The sequence below is a fragment of the Rhineura floridana genome, chromosome 1, assembly GCF_030035675.1.
Source record: "Rhineura floridana isolate rRhiFlo1 chromosome 1, rRhiFlo1.hap2, whole genome shotgun sequence".
NCBI lineage: Eukaryota > Metazoa > Chordata > Lepidosauria > Squamata > Rhineuridae > Rhineura > Rhineura floridana.
In genome coordinates, this window is record NC_084480.1 from 118,742,643 (window position 1) to 118,762,647 (window position 20,005).

Genomic DNA, 20,005 nt, shown 5'->3' on the forward strand with positions numbered 1-20,005 from the left:
AGCTAGATTACTAACACACCTCACTAGTTTTGAGTCGACTGCACTGGCTTCTAGGGCTATACAGAATTGGCAAGGACTATTTCTCAGACATTTCACCCATTTTAAAATTTGCTGTTTTGATTAGGTTAAATTTTGGGGATGAAGTAAAAAAAATGGGGAGGGAGAGAATCAACAGCTGCCATTTAGTTTTTCCCCAGAAAGCCCTGGTACAACATGAATTTTGATAAATCATTTGATTTGATTTTGATTTGAAAAATTATTATGAAGTTTTATTTTTTTTTAAAAAATGACTGCCACCATAAAAATATGCCTGTTTTACCATTCACTGGAGGCCATCACTATAGTGGACAGCAGTTGAAAAACTGCACAACACACACACTTTTACACAGCAGGTAAATCTTTCCTCCAGCAGCCAATTTTATTTGACAGGTACAGAACAGTTAAACACAGCAGGCTTGATAAAAACATCAAGTCATAGTGTGCCACTCCATGTAATCCTGTTTTTATATGAAAGTAGACCCAAAGGTTTAAAACAGGTGTGGGGAATCTTTAGTCCTCCAGATGTTGCTGAACTACAGCTCCCATCATCCCAGGCCATTGGCCATGCTTTCTGGGGCTGATGGGAAGCTGTAGTTCAGCAACATCTGGAGGGTCAAAGGTTTCCTATCCCTGGTTTAAAAGACATCCCATGCCTTACTGGTGAGGGGGAATAGAGGGAATCTGAGATTTAACAGTGCATCGAAAGACCCATTTAGTTCAACCGAACTGACTCCTAAGTAAACATGTTGAAGAATCAGTTAAATGATTCAGAGCAGTGAAATCAGGAAATGGGCCATGTCACAAAACCATTTCTCAAATTACTGAGTTAATTTCACAAAATTTTGGTCAAAGTACTGTGTCTGACCAGTCCTACTTCCTGCTGCTCTGTTTCTGGATAAAATGTAGAGATCTTGCTCTCACTAGTTCAAATGACAATGGACTGGATGAGCTAACAAACTGAGGCTCAATCCAGACAAGACTGAGATGCTGTTAGTGGGCGGTTCTCCTGACCGGATGGTGGATGTTCGCCCTGTTCTGGATGGGGTTGCACTCCCCCTGAAGGAGCAGGTTTGTAGCTTGGGAGTTCTTTTAGAACCATCCCTGTCACTTGAGGCACAAGTAGCCTCGGTGGCACGGAGTGCTTTTTACCAACTTCGGATGGTGGCCCAGCTATGTCCCTATCTCGACAGAGAGAACCTCGCTTCAGTTGTTCATGCTCTGGTAACCTCTAAATTAGATTACTGCAATGTGCTCTACGTGGGGCTGCCTTTGAAGACGGTTCGGAAACTGCAGCTCGTACAAAATGCAGCGGCCAGATTGATAACAGGGACCCGGCGGTCCGAACATATAACACCAATTCTGGCCCGCTTGCATTGGCTGCCTATATGTTTCCGGGCCCGGTTCAAAATGCTGGTGTTAACCTATAAAGCCTTATACGGTTTGGGACCACAATACCTGATGGAACGCCTCTCCCAATATGAACCTACCCGTAAACTACGCTCAACATCGAAGACCCTCCTCCGGGTGCCTACTCATAGGGAAGCTCGGAGGGTATCAACAAGAAAAAGGGCCTTTTCAGTGGTGGCCCCTGAATTATGGAACAATCTTTCTGATGAGGTACGCCTGGCACCAACATTGTTATCTTTTCGGCGCCAGGTCAAAACTGTCCTCTCCTCCCAGGCATTTTAGTATGTGTTAAAAATTGTTTTTTTAACTTTTTTAAGAATTTAAAAATTTTAAAGTTGTTTTTAAATTGTCTAAATATGTGGTTTATTGTATTTGATGTATGACTGTTGTGAACCGCCCAGAGAGCTTCGGCTATGGGGCGGTATATAAATTTAATAAAATAAATAATAAATAAATGTTCTCAGATGAGGAATTGCAGGAAGAGGTGGAAATCTCCCTCAGTGGGGAGGGGCTGCTTTAAATGGGTGGGGACTCACTATCTGGAGTCCTCAGCTGTGAGCTGTCATTTTCCTTTCCCAAAAACTCCAGTAAAGGAAAATGGCTGTCAACTTTTTGTGCTTTCTTTGCTGTTGCCTATGCTCCCACTTCAAGACTGAAGAGCAGCCTGTGAAATACTCTTAATAAAAAGAACAGCAGCCAAAGATATAAGGAGAGGGCATATTTTAGGAATGTGGGTATGCCATGAAAACCTTTAAAGATTAAAATCAGAATCCTGAACTGCAACCAGATGATATAACACTGGCCAAGTATGTTCATTATTTCTAATATTCATAAGGAAGCAGACAGGTGTGTTTTGCACCAGGTAAAATCTTTCATACCATCTTCAAGTATAAAATATTTTATACTACTCAAAGAAGTTACAAAAGCATGGATCAGCATAGCAGGATTCTCTCTGTCCAAAAGGCAAAGTCTACACAATAAATGAATTTAATAGAAAGTAGCTCTGGGAACCACCACCATCTGCTTATAAAAAAACAATTCTAGGCCCAGAAGCCCTCTTCAGATAGGGAAATCACAACTCCATCAATCTCAGATGAAATAGCCCCTCTCAGACCCCCACATGATGGGCTTCCCATAACATTAACCATGGGCACATTACTTTTCAGATAGCAAAGTGAACCTAATAATTTTGGATTATTTACTATAAGCTAATTCAGACATTTTTTGTTTGGTAAATCAAGTATAAAAAATTGGCACAAGACTTATCAGTAATGGCGATTCAATATTCCCAAAATATACCAATTCTTGAAATGTATTTATTTTATTTATTTATTAGATTTATATCCCGCCCTTCCTCCCAGTAGGAGCCCAGGGCAGCTCCTACCGGAGTTTACTATGAAGCAAACTTTCTCTCTGCATCATTTTAGCAGAAATAGATAAAAGAAAACTGGGATTTCTTTATTAATCTAATCTATTTTAAAACTAGCAGCCAGTGCTGTCTCTTAATCCACAATAAAACTGCATATGTAAACAAAGTGAGTAACAGGCATAAAACATGTATGATTCCAAGACACTACAAATGCAAATATTTGTATAAATTCCACACCACCCAAAAAGCTTATAACACATTTTTAGTGTTTATATATTGCACAAACTAACATTCGAGAAGGGAATGGGGTTTGATTCAGAGCTGTAGCTTACTTTGATTTTTTCTAAAAGTCTATTTTACTTCATCCATTTTAACATCATGCAATAAATTCAAAAGCTGTATGGATGCAAGATATTAAATAAAAAAGAGTATTACAGAGTCTTCTGGAACCTTAAAGAATAACCAACTGATTATGGCATCAGGTTTCATCCACAAAGGTTTATGCAATAATTAATATGTTAACCTTTAAAAGATGCTATAAGACTTTTAGTTGTTTTTTGCTGCAACAAAGACTAATACAACTACTCCTCTGGAAGATATTTATCAGAAACTCTAAAGCTTCTGGGGGGGGGGGAAAGGTTCCAAAGTTGCCAGTCACAAGAGTTGTGTGAAATGAGCACTGTTTCTTTAAACTGAATGACCTGGTGCATTTAAGTAGTCTTTAGCCAAGGAAAAGTTCTGAAACGCAACTCTCAGGAGCAAACATTTTCTACATGTGAAGTAAACTCTGTTGAAAGACAGCAGACTAGGGTCCCACCAGTAAAAACAGGAAAGTTTTCAGCCACTGACAGCTCTCACTACAGACACCAACCAAAAAAAAAAACTCTCAAAGTGTCATAGACTCACTTTATTAAACCATATGCTCATTGCCCTGTGAAGAAAGCAGGGTCACTAATTAGTTCATTCTGTGAAAGAAGCCCCTCCCGATCCAGTTGACTTTTGTCCCCCGGTTAGCTCTAGCTATTTCTGTCATGCAACTTGAAAATCACTGGAGGGAAGAAGATCGCCATAACAACCGCTGAAATGATCTTGTGGAATGTGTCTAGTGGCACTGGAATAACCTGAATATGTGCTCCAGATGTGTCGGCTGTCACGGAAAAAGTAAACACATCTGATGGACAACGTATGACTGGATGGCCTCACGGTTGACTCCAGAGAGTTGGGATCGAGGGAGGGAAAGGAAAAGGAGGCAGTGAAATGGAGTCAAGGGCCAAGCAAGAGTCACCCTGTGGACCTGTGCAGCCTGGCAGGCTGAGAGCAGAGAGGACTGGGCTTGATTGTTTCATGTCTGTCCCTCCTCTGAGAGGCCTCTATGGGACTGCTGCAGCCTCTGTGAATTTCCATCTGGCAAAGACTTGTGAGCTTTTGGGAGCAAACTGAAATATGAACTTCAGGGGAAGAGAAGGTAGGGGGAGAAAGAAAGGTTCACGATATTTGCTTCCTGAAGTTTTTTGGGGTCAGTACGTTTCTAAAGCATCCTGCATCCACAAACCCAATCCCTACAGGCACATATGCACACACACTGAACAACTTTGCCAGCCGTCTTCCTCTGTTTGCTTGAAAGAAACATTTTATTTGGCCACTTTGAGAGGAGATGAAAAACTAATTTAAAAAGTTATGCCAGTTAAACATGTTAGAATTAGAGGAAGAAAATACATTCTCTAGGTAGCTGGCTGATCTACTACTTTCAAATGTTGTTTTGTGAAATCTTTGTAAAAGTCACTCTTGTTCTTAAAAAGTGCCAGCTGGGAAAAACATGAATCTTTCTTAGATGTATTTATACAGCATTTAAAGGGGGGGGATCTTCCTGAAATCTAAAATACCTTTGGCGTTCAACATGTTTTAAGACCAATGTTATAGCAAGGAGTGGCAGAGGTGTTCTGGATATCATCTTTGGGTCCCCTCCAAATGGGTGGTTTTATATCAGTAAGATGAGATTCTATAGAAAGCAAGACTGCTAAAATGTTCAAAACAGTCTAGAACATAATAGGCTTGGCTAGAGCCATTAGTTTAAGTATTTCTTTGCATGATTTTACACAGGAACATAGGAAGATGACTTAGGCTATGGGCACACTAGTCACTTCAAAAGCAGTGAGAATGGTTTTTTACTGGTTGCTTTTTGAAGTGACTCTGCCCTCGGCGAGCCAGAACTCTCTTTCCCACTGCTTTCAGACTTTTCAGGACCACCCATAGCAAAGCACTGGGCCAGTCACTGTCTCTGCCTGAGCTTACAGCAAAGCGTTTCCATTGGCCACACCAGGAGTGGCAACGGGTTGCTCTACTAATCAGTTGAGAAATCTCTCTGAACCTGAATTTTTAAAATGCGCTTGAGGTGATCCGACCAGGTTTAGAGTAAAAAGGGTGGAGTTTGACTAGCGCCATGTGCCCCCATTTTCAGAAAAGAGAAGTGGAGATGCACCGGAACTATCATGACAGTAAGTGTGTCTCTTCCTTTATACTGAGTCAGACTCTTTGTCGATCTAGCTCAGTATTGTCTATACTTACTAGTAGCGGCTCTCCAGGATTTCAGGGAAGATTCTCTCCTTCCTAGAGATGCCAGGGAGTGAACCTGGGACCTTTGGGGAGCAAAGCAGATACTCTACAACCCTTCCTTGACTAAAGAGTACGGGTGATTAGTTGCCACAGAAAGTACTAGCTCAGCCTTTCCCAACTAGTGGGCCACCAGATGTTGTTGGACCACAACTCCCATCTGCCTCAGCCAGCATTGCCAATGGTCAGGAAAGATGGCAATTGTGGTCCAATAACATCTGGTGGCCCACTAGCTGGGAAAGGCTATACTAGCTGGACATACTTCCAGAAGAAGGCAGGCGTTCCCCACCCACCCCAGCTGCCCTGGCTGGAGGCGATGTCATCTGTAAGAGTACAAAAGGCCTGGACTAGTCTCATCTCCCGCTATGAACCTACCTGGTCACTTCGCTCAGCATCTAAGGCCCTCCTCCGGGTACCAACCCATCGAGAAGCCCGGAGGACAGTTACTCGATCTAGGGGCTTTTCTGTAGTGGCCCCCGAACTGTGGAACAGCCTCCCCGAAGAAGTACGCCTGGCGCCTACGCTTCTATCTTTTCGGCGCCAGGTTAAGACCTGGCTATGCTCCCAGGCATTTTAAGCGTTTATGTTATAATTTAAATTTTTTATTTTTTATTTTTTTCTTTAGTTGCTGCTTGTGTTTATTGTTTGTTGTCTGATTTTATTGTTGATATTTTGTATTTTAACCTTTTTGTACACCGCCCAGAGAGCCACTCGCTATGGGCGGTCTATAAATGAAACAAAAGAAAAGAAGAAAGAAGAAGAATCTGAGTTGGGACTGAGAAGATATAGAGCCTGATTTACTTTCTGTGCTGAGTCCAAAGCTATGGCCTCCCTACAGAATAGGGGAATGTTAATGCTCTGAGCCCTTCCATGTTATACTTAGCCCATATATATGTGTAAATAAAACCATATATTGCAAAGACATCACCGTCTTCCAGTGACCTACATTCTAATCAAACCAAACCTAAGGTATGTGCTGGCACCCATGAAATCTCTCACCACTCAGAAATTTGGGCATATATGACACTGGTGGTAGGATTGGGAATGGATTTCCTGGAACTGTGAGCAAGATACACCTGAGCTAAAATGGAGCTAGTAACAGCAACACTCCTGGAACAAATGAAACTGATGTTCCAGCAATGATGTTGAGCAGCACATGATGACACATATCCAAAAGCTGGAAAAATGGAGGCTTCCCACATGCAGCTGCTGAAGACTCTGAAGTCCCCACATGAGCACCTTGCCTAACCAGCTGCTACATGGAGTTGAAATTAACCCAAAAGCCCAGCTGCAGAGCACCCAAACTGGGGTGGCCAAGCAGATCCAGTGAAGGCAAATGAAGGGCTTGGACTGTAAATAGTTGCAGTCAGTAGTTCAGAACGGAGAGGCTTGGGTTGTCCAGAAGCCTGCCGGCAGGGAGAAATCCCAAAATTGAGAGAACAGCCAGGAGATTAAGGGAGATTGCACTAAGGAGAAAAATAAACCACAGGCTGGAGGTAGCAGCAGCTGCTGATAGAGTTCCTCACCCCATGTGCAGCAGATGTGGAAGAAAAAGTGCAGGAAGAGAAGTTGGAAGTGAGTGCACCTGGACAAATGGGTGAGTGACTTTGCCTCTTGGCTGCCCCACAACAGCCTTGCTGCATGGCATAAGTTCCCTATAGTGGGTACATTTCTCAGGCAACCTCCAGCTGTGAGATTTGGAGTCAAAAAACACTGGAAGGTTACTTGCTTCTGTTTGGGCCCATGACTTACTGAGGGAGTAAGTGGAGAGAAAGTTTTCTTGCTGACAACACAGATGGATTGGGCAAGCTAATCCTGAAAAATATCCACTCAGATAAAAAGGCTGGTGGCAGAACTTTGATTTGCAGTTTGGGAAAGGGATGAAGTAGACTGGCTTAAGAATGTACCCACCAGGCCCATTCACAAAATAGTACAATTATTACAGCCTGACAGGTACTGATTTTTGCAGTTCCAGACATGCACACAGTTTCAAGAGGCTTATCAAGTCCCTAGCAGGTTGTCATATATGGATACTGAGCCGTATTTGACTTAGGCTATAGACATACTAGTCGCTTTAAAAGCAGCCAGAATGGTTTTTCTGGGTGCGTTTTGAAGCGACACTGCCTCTGCTGGTCACACCTCCACTGCTGCTTTCAGACCTTTCTGGACCGCCCACAGCAAAGCATTGGATCAATAACTGTCTCTGCCTGAGCCTACGGCAAAGCATTTCCATTGGCCACAACTGGAAGACAAGGGGGTCGATCTACTAATCAGTTGTGAAACCTCCCTGAAGCTGCATTAAAAAATAATGGGCTGGAGCTGATCTGATGAAGTTTTAAGAGTAAGAAAGGGTGAAGTTTGGCTAGCATAGTGTGCCCCAGTTTTGAGAAAAGAGAGGCAGAGCCACACCAGAACCTGCAAAACAGTAAGTGTGTTTCTACCCTTAGAGGATCTTAAGTTGTGCAGGTCTGTGATATTCTGTTGTCCCAGGTACAGCAGAAAATTCAATCAGGTTCTTAAACCTGGAATGTTCCTTCACAGGTTCTCTGGATCACTTCCCTTCCTATTACATCAAAGGTGAAGAACCAAACCACACCTACCTGTCAATCACCTGGCATCACTTGTTATATGAGCTGATGGGCAGGAGGGTAGGGTTCAGTTCTGTGTTGGATGCAGGTGCCTGTTTGCAGCAGGGAGCAGGTGCCAGCAGTGAAAGCAGCAGGATTTAAACCATGCCCTGCATTTGACAGCTGACAAACAGAAGGTTAAATCCTGCTCAGTTTGGCTGTGTGAACCAGTTCCATCCTGGGAACAGGCACTTGCAATTAAAACAAGTAGCCCCTTCTATTCCAAGCCAATGCCTGAAAAAAAGGGGGGAGGCTGCTTTGTGTTTGGCAACAGGCATGCAGCAAAAGCAAGCAGCCTTTTTCCCTCCAGGCATCACTGCGCATGTGAGAAATCCCTCACAGCTGATCTGCAAAAACCAGGTTTCTTCTCTCTGCCACCAGCTATTGGGTGCTTAGATATTGGGTGCAAGGGATTTTGACAGGTGGGCAGGGAAAGGGGGAATCCAGTTCCATATTCTACCTATGAGAGGGTTAACAAGAGTTTTACATAGGAATAGAGAAATGCTTTAGATTTTACTTGAAGGTTCTTTCTATGTAGCAGTGTCTAATAAGGAGGGAAACAAACAATAAATGGCAGCCACCCATGCATGAATAGCAACCATACAGGCATGCTGCTTTTGAAGGATGAGCAGGGCCCCAATATGCAGGGCAGCCAGGTTGGGCCTTGGCAACATGCTTCTGATGCCGAGAGACCCCTGAAGGGGCCGTCCTTAGGGTGGGAGGGTGGCGCTCCCATTCCATGACAATTTACACAAGGCACAGAGGGCTTGCAGCATGCCTTACAGTGCTGTCATGCAAACTGCCCCTGCCTCAGCATCTCCAACAGACATCTGTTTATAAGGATGCAGGGATTCCTTCCCTATCGCTCAGTAGTGGCAGCTGTTTACTGTTTTCCACCCCATCTTATCAGCTGCCATTGCTTCTAGGTCCTAGGTCCAAAAGCAATCTAATTTTGCAGGTAAAATTATTGGAGCAAAGGTTAATTTCTGCCTAGCAGAATGGAAGTTAACATATTGGTGGGAGGGGAGAGAATTTTCCATTTTTTTCATGTGTCTGTTTATTTTTTAAATGATTGCTGAAAACCACAACTTCATCTGGTCCAAATTTATTTAACAGTGAGAAAATCAACAAACCACACCACATTCCATAAGTAAATTACATACCACTAAAGTGGCTGATGATGAAGCAAACACACATTTAAACTAATATGAGAAGCAATGAAGTCCATGTTATATGATAGCAAAGCTCAAAATGGTTGACTTATCAGAAGAACATTTCAACAGCTCAGAACATAGGACTTTATATTATTAAAGTAATGTTTAGTGTTTGTTAATTGTTTAGGGTTCATTCTTGATATTTTTAAAAATCAATACTTTTTTTCCAAATGATATAAGCAGCCATCAGTATTACCCTCTGTTAAAAATTTATTGTTGCTTCCTTTTTATAGGGAGCAGTAGCATAAGCATACACTGGAAACAATCTTTTTTTGTTTCTGGACTGAGACCAAGGGTACATTGAGTGAAACTCTACAAATTACAATGGCCACTGTGACTTACTTTAGGGACAGTCCTCTGTTTGGAGGGCTATCCACTCTAAGTCTGGTTTTAAAAATAAAGAACTGTAAGAGGAGACTAGGGAATTGTCCTTCAGCCATTAGCACCTGGGCAGCAGACTGAGCAAGCACACAGGTCATCGGGTCACAGTCTTTCCCAATATGGTGACTTGTATTGCATTTTCATTTAAATTATAGTAAATATTTCTAAATTTGCATTTCTACATATAAACAGGCTTATGCAAATTTTATACAAAGCTTGTCCTCCTTTCTGGAGATGCATAAGTGGCCACCCTAATTAGTGCAGGAAACACTAGTAGAATGATTCCCAGTTTTAATATTTTCCTGCAGCAAATGCATGAAATGTAGGTACCGTACACATATAATGTGTATATGCATCTAAGAACCTAACTAGATGTGTAACTCCACACATATATGATGCTTACACTCTAGGTAGTAATATGTAAAAGTGCCCTAAGATTCTAACATAGTAATTCATGGAGAGGGTATTGAATTTTTACAGTTATTTAAGAGGAAGTGGACTTTTTGACTTTAATTTACAAAATATTAGAATCTGCTCTGAGTGAACAAAATACACCCTTCCATTGTTAAATTTGGTGAAAGGAAGGTCCCCCTTTACAAAAAATAATTTTACTGATTGATCGTAACAATGATATAACATTATGAATAGCCAAATTTTCTTGTCTGAGATTTGCGGATGTGTGTTCCATTTAAATGGGCATATGTGAAACCACATTAGGATAGTTCTTCCTCCTGGAGTGCTGCTATTGTTCTTTTTGATTTTGTGTATAATGGCTGACTGCTATATCACCATAAGATTGACTGACAGAATGAGAGTATAAAATGTAAACAAATAATTAGGCCATTTTGAAGCATTCTAGCCTTCCCCCCTCTCTCCCCACCCTGGTGTTCTCCTTTATGGTATTGTGATTGCTCCATTTCAGAGACACCCTATCTGGGTTCATTAGAGACTGTTTTGAGCTACAGATCTATACAAATCGTTACAAATCAATTCGGGACTAGCCTATCTGCTGTGTAGAGATTTGTAGCAGCTTCAACCTGATTTGGACAGGATACAGGCTTGTTATTTGTCCAAATACAGTGCACAGCCCTAGAAAACAACAAGAAATGACAAGGGAGCTTCTCATTGCATAGAGACACTTGCCTCTTCCTGCTCCCCCTGCCCCGTATCTCCTTGCAGCAGGGGTTCCTCCTGCTACAGGAAACTCTTAGAGAAGTTTGAAAAAACAGGAAGAGGCAGCTCAGGACCGATTTGATTCGCCAGCTCCTTTCTCAGCAAGATGTTGGATCCCTGGGTGCTCTATACAGAAGCAGGAAGAGAGGAATTGCTTTTACAGAAATACTCACACATGCATATCCCCATCACTCAGAGTATTAAGCAGCCCCAAACATTTTAATTTTATTACAATAAAACAAATTGTGCAAATTACTCATGTGAAGAGCAAACGGAAGCAGGGGTGTGGCAATAGATGCCACACATTGAAATGCCACCACCCACATAACAACCCCCCTCCCCACACAAAAAACATGCTAAGAAGCTTCCACACAAGCAGTGACTGCAGGTATATAATGGAATTATTTTTACGTATCTGATTTTTCACAGTAATAGGAAATCCAGATTATATGAAGTAAAAGTAGGGGCTGGCATTTTGATGATGACGTTGTGTGGACACTGTGAAAGACTCTGGAGCATGATTGGCACAGAGTTCACTGACATGTGGAAGCACTGTTTTTATCTCCCAGATTTGAATAACTATGAATAAAGCACACTTCTGGAGGAATACCGTTCCTTACTTTACAGTTCAAGAAGAAAAGCTTTGGAAAACTGTGCCCAGTGTCACTGAAGAATATTCTCTCTAAAGTGATGCTGTTCCTCAACTCTGTTCCCATTTCTTTCTCCCACACCTAGGGTACAGATACAGCTACTCTTCAGCCAGTTTCAGTGTACCTCCACCTCTCTTTTCTGAAAATGGGGGCACACAATGCTAGTCAAATCCTGCCCCCTTTTACTGTAAAACCTGGTGGGATCAGTTTCTATGATTCTATGATTCTATGAATGTGTTTTTTTTAAATTTGCTTCAAAGAGATTTTGCAACTGATAGGCAGAACCACCTGTTCCCCCACCAGGTGTGGCCAATGGAAACGTTTTGCTGTAGGTGACTAGTGAGCTGACAGCCCTAGTCTTTCTACTACAGATAGGCTATCCTATTAAGTACACACTGCAGTCAGTAAGTAATTTCCTGTGTTTAGCTTCTCTTGATCCACTTTCTGATTCCCAAAATCCTACCTCATGTTAATCGAGTCATTCATTTACAGAAATTCTGGTAAACTATCAGTTGACTAATTAACTTCTGACAAAAGCAAAGGAAAACCAGTGCTGATTTCAAGATGTAGGCTGACCAGTAGCTGATCAGCATGGATGGCTGCAGAAACCACTTGCCTTGGCAAGGTGGAATGAGAACATGTCAGGGATTTTTGGAGTAAAGAACAAACATCATGAATGCTTTGCTGCACAAGAGCCCCAGAAAGACAGTGAGAAAGGGGAACTTTTTCAGAGAGAGGCCACTTTTAATACTATTTCCCCCCTTTTTGGTTTTTAAACCATCAAAATAAATGCTTCCCTTTTCCTAAAACTGTTGTGCAGACAACTAATGAAGAATCACCTAACTGATCTCTGTCCAAGTTGCTATAAAATCATAGGATTTCTTGCATCTTTCAGAAATCATTTACATTTCAAATAACTCCCTTTACATTTCAAATGAGTGGTTTTCCATATTCTGTTCTTCACTTTTCAGTTTGTAGATACCTGTTACAATCGCTCTCATTTTTATCTCATCATTTAGCAATATGGACACAGCTGGGATTTAAACTCTCCAAATACTAAATATGAACAAGACATATTGTGGTCTTTTGTAGAACTGCAGAACAAGTTGATCACTTGAAAAGCCAGATGTTTTGTTATCTCCAAATTAGGCACAGACTTCATTTTACGCTGGGGAAGGGCTTCATTTTACAATCTATCATGCTTCTGGAATCTTTTCTTCACTCCAGAGCAGGCAACACCACTCATATTTCCCAAACCTATTTATTCCTAACTGAATTTTCACTATAGTGTTATAAGTCTGGCAGACCTTTGGAGGAAAAGGAATATTAAGGGTATAGGCCTGTACTGAACAGCAGCTGTATGGTGGTACAGCTCTTGTTTAAAGAAATACTGTGTGTTCTAACTATGCACTTGCCCACATATTATTCCTCTGGACAGGTTTTTAATAATAACGCTCTTGAAAATATCAGAACACACAACAAATGAAGCACCAATACACTGGAACACATTCAGTAACTAGTCTTGCTTATTTATTCTTGGTTCTGAAGAGCTGATCTTTCATTCCTTCTATGTAAAAGCTGGGAATCCTAATCACAGTGAACCCATGTCTTGGTCTAAGAGGAATTGCTTTCTTTTTGACACATTCCTAACAAATGAGGACCAGATGCTAATACACACACACATAGACACACGCACAATGTACACTACTATTAGATTTTTTAATGAGTTGGTGGTTTAGAAATAAATAAATAAAACATATCTGTTCAATAACTTATCATTACATTCTGAATACTGAAAAGATAATACACTTCCAAAGGGCACTTTGTCAAATTCTACAAGATTTGCTGCTCCATCTTGCCACCTGGGCTCTTTCTGGGAGGAGGAGTGGTATATAAATTAATTAAATAAATAAATAAGATGATCAATGGCAAGATCACCATTCCTACATTATAGGAGACCAAGTTTTAAAGAAAAAACTCCAAAATCTACAGTTGGGCCATAAATATCTGTCTTGGGACCAATGAAAATGTCACAGAAGTGTGGCAAGTCTTCCAGCACTCTTCATCAGGTAAGATGTTACACAAAGCAGAGGATGAAGGAAATGGGTGTGGAGGGGGGAGTTAATTAAGATGAAGTACACTTTGTAAATGAATTCATCACTCTGATGTCAATTTTAACCCTACAAATCTGACCCTCATTAGGCTAGAGATGTGAAGGCCCTGGGGAGGGACCAGAACAAATCAGGAAAGGAACTCTCTCCCCCCCATCTTTTCCAGATTTTTAAGTGCACATTCACACAGACAAAGATTAACACACAAAAATTCCTGAAAAGAGGAATTAAGTGGTAGTACAACCTTCGGAATGGTTGTCAACCATATAAATGATCAGTGGTTGATTTACACATTATGTGAGCAAGCCAGAGTACCCAAATGCCTCCATGTGATTACCTCCTCATACACTGTGTTCACCATGTAACACCTTGAATCACATGCTACCTTGTCTGATGTCAGGTTAATCTGCATGATGGGCAGGTCCTCCTCAGTAGAGGAATTAACATTATGCAGCATCCTCTTCAGAGAAATTCAACAACCCACTTTTTGAAGACTAGTAAAAATTAATCATTTTTCTGGCAAGAGTTTGAAAAGTTTACTTGATGTTCCCAGATTGCCAATTGTTTACTGGAAGAATTGGCTGATATCATTACTATTGCTATGGTTTTTTTGTATGTTTCAATTACCCTGTATTTTTGTTGGAGTTTGTACCAATTCATTTTATATATTGCTAGCCATGGTGGAATGAATAAACAAGCGGGCATGCAAATGTCTGACAGTGGTCAGGCCTCCTTCATGTGCAAAATTAAAACTGAGAGATATTGGCCCCTGATCTCTTTTGTATAGATTAAGAAAGCTGCTAGGAAGAAATCAATTTTTAAAATGGCTTATATAATACCAACTTGAAGATGGGAGGAATTTGTAGAAACCACCCTCTTATGATTATTCCTTTCCAAGCAACTAGGGCCCAAGGGATCATCATAAAGGGTATCAACTGGTAAAAAAAAAGTCAACTTCAGGTATTTGAGAGCTTGACTCAGAAAGAACAACTAAGGGAAGGGTTATTATAATAATGTTGCTATCGAAGCTGCTTCAGGACCTTTTAGACCTCAAGTGTGACCACAAAAACACTTCAGAATTTTAGTTTCCCAGAGGGATCCAACTGCTGGGATTCTTTGTTCACTCCCTACACCGAACACTATTTTAAAAACACACACACGAAATACCACTTTTTCTTCTTCACTAATTAAACAGAAGCAAGAATGCCCTTCTATCCATTTTTATTGGAAGCATCATCATCATCATTAATCAATCACACTTTTATCCCTAACACAATGCTTCCAGGTAGTCTCTGAAGCATGCAGTTTGCAAGGCCATAACCTGCTTAAACAGTAGACTAGAGTTTCTCTTCAGCCAATTCTGAGTCATAAAAGACAGTTCCCAAGATTCTGTCATACTGCAGTATGATCAAGGAATGGGCCCCCAGGATGAAACTGTGCAGTTAAGAGAGAGACTGATTTTCAGTGTCTGAGGTGGTCACTCTGGACAGGGAGTAAGTTTAGCCCCAATCCAAAAGGTGCTTATTTATTTTTTCCCCATATTTATTTATTAAATTTATACCTCTCCCTTCTTCTCAGAAGGGGCCCAGGGAGGCAAACAAAAACACTAAAAGCACTTTAAAACATCTTAAAAACAAAAGACTTTAAAACATCTTAAAACAAAGCATCTTTAAAAACAAGTTTAAAAAGCAACTTGAAAAGCATCTTTAAAGGCTATTCCAGCACAGATGCTAACTGGGATAAGGTCTTTACTTAAAAGGCTTGTTGAAGGTCTTCAGTGGGCACCGAAAAGATAACAGAGGTGGCACCTGTCTAACATTTAATTCCAAAGTGTCAGTGCCACAACACTAAAGGTCCGCTTCCTATGTTGCGCAGAATGGACCTCCTGATAAGATGGTATCTGCAGGAGGCCCTCATCTGCACAGCACAGTGATTGCCTGGGTATATATGGGATAAGACAATCTTTCAGGTATCCTGGTCCCAAGCCGTGCAGGGCTTTGTAAACCAAAACTAGAACCTTGAACTTAGCCCAGTAGCTAATGGTAGCCTCCCCTGATTTAGATGTCACAGAGAAATAGAGCTTGGTATCATCAGCATACTGCTAACACCTTGCTCCAAATCTCCTGATGACCACTCCCAAGGACTTCATATAGATGTTAAACAGCATTGGGGACAAGATGGTACCCTGCAGCCTGGGTTGATTTGATTTAAATCAAATTAATTTAAATCATGAAACAGAAAGGAGTAGAAAAAGAGGAAGGCCAAACAAGAAACGGATTGATTCCATAAAGGAAGCCACAGACCTGAACTTACAAGATCTGAACAGGGTGGTTCATGACAGATGCTATTGGAGGTCACTGATTCATAGGGTCGCCATAAGTTGTAATTGACTTGAAGGAACATAACAACAATACATGATCTAAATCACTTATCTGCAGGACTCAATTTGAATGATTTAAATCATATAAATCACTAGCAAGGAGGATTCTATTTAATCATCATTTTTAGTAGATGTGCATTATTGTTTAATATAACCTTAATACATATTCAGAGATGAAGTATTTAGATAAATGTAAAATTCTTTAAAAAATAAAATTTAGGCAATTTCAACCAAACCAACATGAGCAATTTAAAATATTGGGTGGTACAGTTAACTCAATCTTCTTCTTCTTCACCTTTGTCTTCCTTGTTTATTGTCTGGAAAAGAAATACAAGCTTTCCTGCTTTTTCCATTCCCAACTTATTTCTCAGTTCAGAATGAATTAGTCCAATGGAAGAAAAAAAATATCTCTACGTCTGCGGAAGAGACTACTGCTGTTAAGAGCTGGATAACCACTTCAGTGGTCTCTTTCTTATTCAGAGTATTCCATCTCCCCAAATTCTCTATTCATTGACATTCTCTGTCTTTGCACGTAGAGAGAGGCAAGGCCGAGAGAGAGAGCACTTCATGTACACCACCTGCAGAATAGGACTGTTCAGGTTATCTCCCATCTCCATAAAGTGCTGTTTAGAATACAATTAGAAATTCTATAATTAGTATTCATGATGACATCTTTCACCTAGGCTCTTTTTTTACTAATTGTGTTAAGAAAATTTTGAAATCTGATTTAAAATTTTAAAAATCCTATTTTTTAAAAAAATCATTGATTTTTATCAGTCCTACCTGTAGCACCCCAGATCACAACTGCCAAGGGGCCGAAAGAAAATCACCCAATACTATTCTCTGAAAACAACACTGGAGATAGGATCAGAACCACTGTAAAACAGTGCCTCCAATACCCACTCTCACCAAGTTGGCTCAGAAGGATACCATGGTCAATGGGACCAAAAGCAGCTGAGAGACCAAGTAAGAATAACAGGTTTGCACTCCCCATCTTTCTCCCAATAAAAGTCATCCATCAGGGCAATCAAGGCTGATTCAGTCCTATAACCCAGATTGGAATGGGTCAAGATAATCTGTTTCATCCAAGAGTACTTGCAATTGCTGCACCACAACCCTCTCAACCACCTTCCCTAAATGCGTAGTATTTGCGACTGGGAGGTAGTTGTCACAAACCAATGAGTCCAGGGTGGGCTTTTTCAGGAGCAGTCAGATCACCGCCTTTTTCAGGGTGGCTGGGATCACTCCCTTTCAGAAAGATGTATTGACCACATCCTGGATCCACTCAGTCATACCCCCTCGACAAGCTTTAATAAGCCAAGAAGGGCAAGGATTGAGAGGACACGTTGCTCGCTGCTTCATCACAAGAACCTTGTCCACACCATAAGACTGTATCAACAGAAACTGGTCCCAAGAAGTTGCAGCAGACATTGCACTGGACACCTCACTGGGGATCACAGTAGATGTAGATGGGGCATCAAGATTGCTACAGAGGCAAGCAAGTCTTTGGCTACTTGCACTCTAGCCATCATCCAGCCTGTTTCATTGCCCTTATTTCACTGGGTAATCAAGGTGCAAACCAGGCTCCACAATGCCAGAGAGGGGTGCTCAGGAGCAATAGTGTTAAAAGCCCAACGCATCTCATTGTTCCATAGCGTAACGGGCTTCAACAGAGTCACTTGCTCTATCTACTGGAAACTCCCCCAGGAAACTATTAGCGCATAATTGTTATTTTGGGAACACTACTGATTCTCACAAACATTCAATACCCTGGGCCACACTGACAGGGATACATAGGAACCATTGGCCTCCACCTGTGAATCTGCAGATGCACTGAATCCCTGAGAGATCTTTACAATACACAAACCCTAATCTGAAAGAAAGGCCACAGAGGTAAAATAATGTGGAGGATCCAAATGAGTATGGGAGACTAGGTCAGAACTGGGCAACTCAAAGACCCTTGCACTATTTTGTGCACTTCTGGCTAGAAAATTCAGATTCCTCATTTTCACTGTTAAAAATATTTTTAAATGACAAGGCTTTTCAATTAAATCACTTCTTCAGTGCTTAAAGCTTTGCTCCAGAGATGAATAAGGAGATAACGCCTAGTCTAACCCATTGCTCTTTTCCATTCATAACATGTTAGATCTTCTATTACATTCAATTCACACGGGCATTTCCTTTTCATAAATACAAAATTAACATGCTTTCCTTGAGCTACTTGTGTTACATTTCCTGTTTCTGTCTTGGCATATCTCATCTTTGGTCTTGCAAAAGGAGCTATGAATAAAATACAGCAGGCAGTATAAGCCACATTCAGCTCTGGACACCATATGTCCATTATATGTTGTACAAGCAATTCAATAGCGATGGGCAACAAGAAGCTACCAACTGGCTGTGGAGAAATTATGAAAAAATACACTGAAATTCACTAAAATGGAAATGTAGTATACAGTACCTTGCAAAAGTACTCAGACACCTGATCAATGCTCTCATATTACTGACTTATAAATAGTACATTGTAATTTTGTTCTATATTATATTTTATTTTGAAACACTGAGACTCAAAATCAATTATGGTAAGGTGACATTCATTTTATGTTGGGAAATGTTTGTAAGTAACACGTTGTTTCCGTAAGTATTTAACCCCTGTGCTGTGGAAGCTCCCAGTTTATACAGATGAAAGAAACTGCCCTATCGAGGACACAGTGACTTTACCACTGGCCTCCACCTGTAAACCATTGAAGTTGCTGTCACACTGTCAGGATAAAAACCCCACTGTTGAAGCATCATTGGTCAGGCTGTGGATCTGAAGGAAAATGAAGACCAAAGAGCATTCTACAGAAGTGTGAGATAAACAAACGCATAGATTAGGAAAAGGGTACAAAATAATATCCAAGTGTTTGGATATCCCAATGAGTTGGATCAATAATCAGGAAGTGAAAGCTGTATCACACCACCCAGGCACTGCCAAGAAAAGGCTGTCACTCAAAACTCAGTGCTCGAACAAGAGAAGCCACAGAGAGGCCAACAATCACTTTGAAAGAGCTATAGAGTTCAATGGCTGGGAGTGGAGTGGACTTCCCGGAAGGATTGCTCCGCCTGTGGCTGCCTCTGAGATGAGCTCTGTCTCAGAGGAAGCTTTTTTCAGTTTAAAATCAGTCAAAAGGGAACTTTGATTGGTATAAATGTTCTCCCAGGCAAGGGTGAACCGAAGATTATCCACAGAAACTTCGTTGGGCTCTCGGTGGCTGAAATTGATCAGGAATTCCCTGGGATAAGAAGGCATACCTAGCAGCCGAGGACGGAGTTAGGACTTCCAACAAGCTGGGCTGAAAAAAAGCGAGACTTTTTTCTTTTAAACGATCCACAACGGGCGAGCTTTCTTCTGTCTAATCTTATCATTTGGCTTAAATCACTACAGTAAAAGAGATTTGTTTAAGAATCAGCAATTAAGATACCCGGATGAGTTACACTTCTCTCTTTTATACAAGGAATTAAGGAGGAGGAAAGAAAATTTAAAACGCTTATCTTATTTTTTATGGCGAAAAGCTGGCCTGAATTTGGAAACTATAAAGATTAAAATGGATGAGGGGCAACTTACCCAAAGAGAAAATCTGATTTAGATGATTATTTGATTGATATATGTCTGGGACTACTTTTTCTTGGACTATTTTCTTTAGACGAATCTGCTGTTCGTGTATGTTACTAATAGTTCGGTGCTGTGAACCAAATTTGTTTTGCATTCTTGGACGTGCGGGAGATAAGAACTGTGCTGGCCAGATGATGTCAACAGGCCTGGAATATTAACTCCCTTATTGCTGGAAAAAGAAGCAAATTACTCTTTGCTTGGGAATTGTGGCTATATTGGAAATTTGAAGGGGTTTTTTTTTGGCTTTAAGAATGACAATCAAAGAAGTGGCAGAGACCCTGGATATACCCCTGGAAGGGTTTTCCCCTCTGGATATGTTTCAGAAGATAATGGATGAGATTAAGATAACGAAACAAGAACTGGGACAGAGTAGACAAGAGATGGCAACTGAA

At 40.9% G+C, this 20,005-nt stretch overlaps 1 protein-coding gene across 6 annotated transcripts in view; it reads right to left on the reverse strand.

Annotated features, from left to right (window-relative positions):
* Positions 1 to 20,005, reverse strand: part of BNC2 (basonuclin zinc finger protein 2) — a 626,204-nt gene that overhangs the window by 552,758 nt on the left and 53,441 nt on the right. The window lies entirely within an intron of this gene.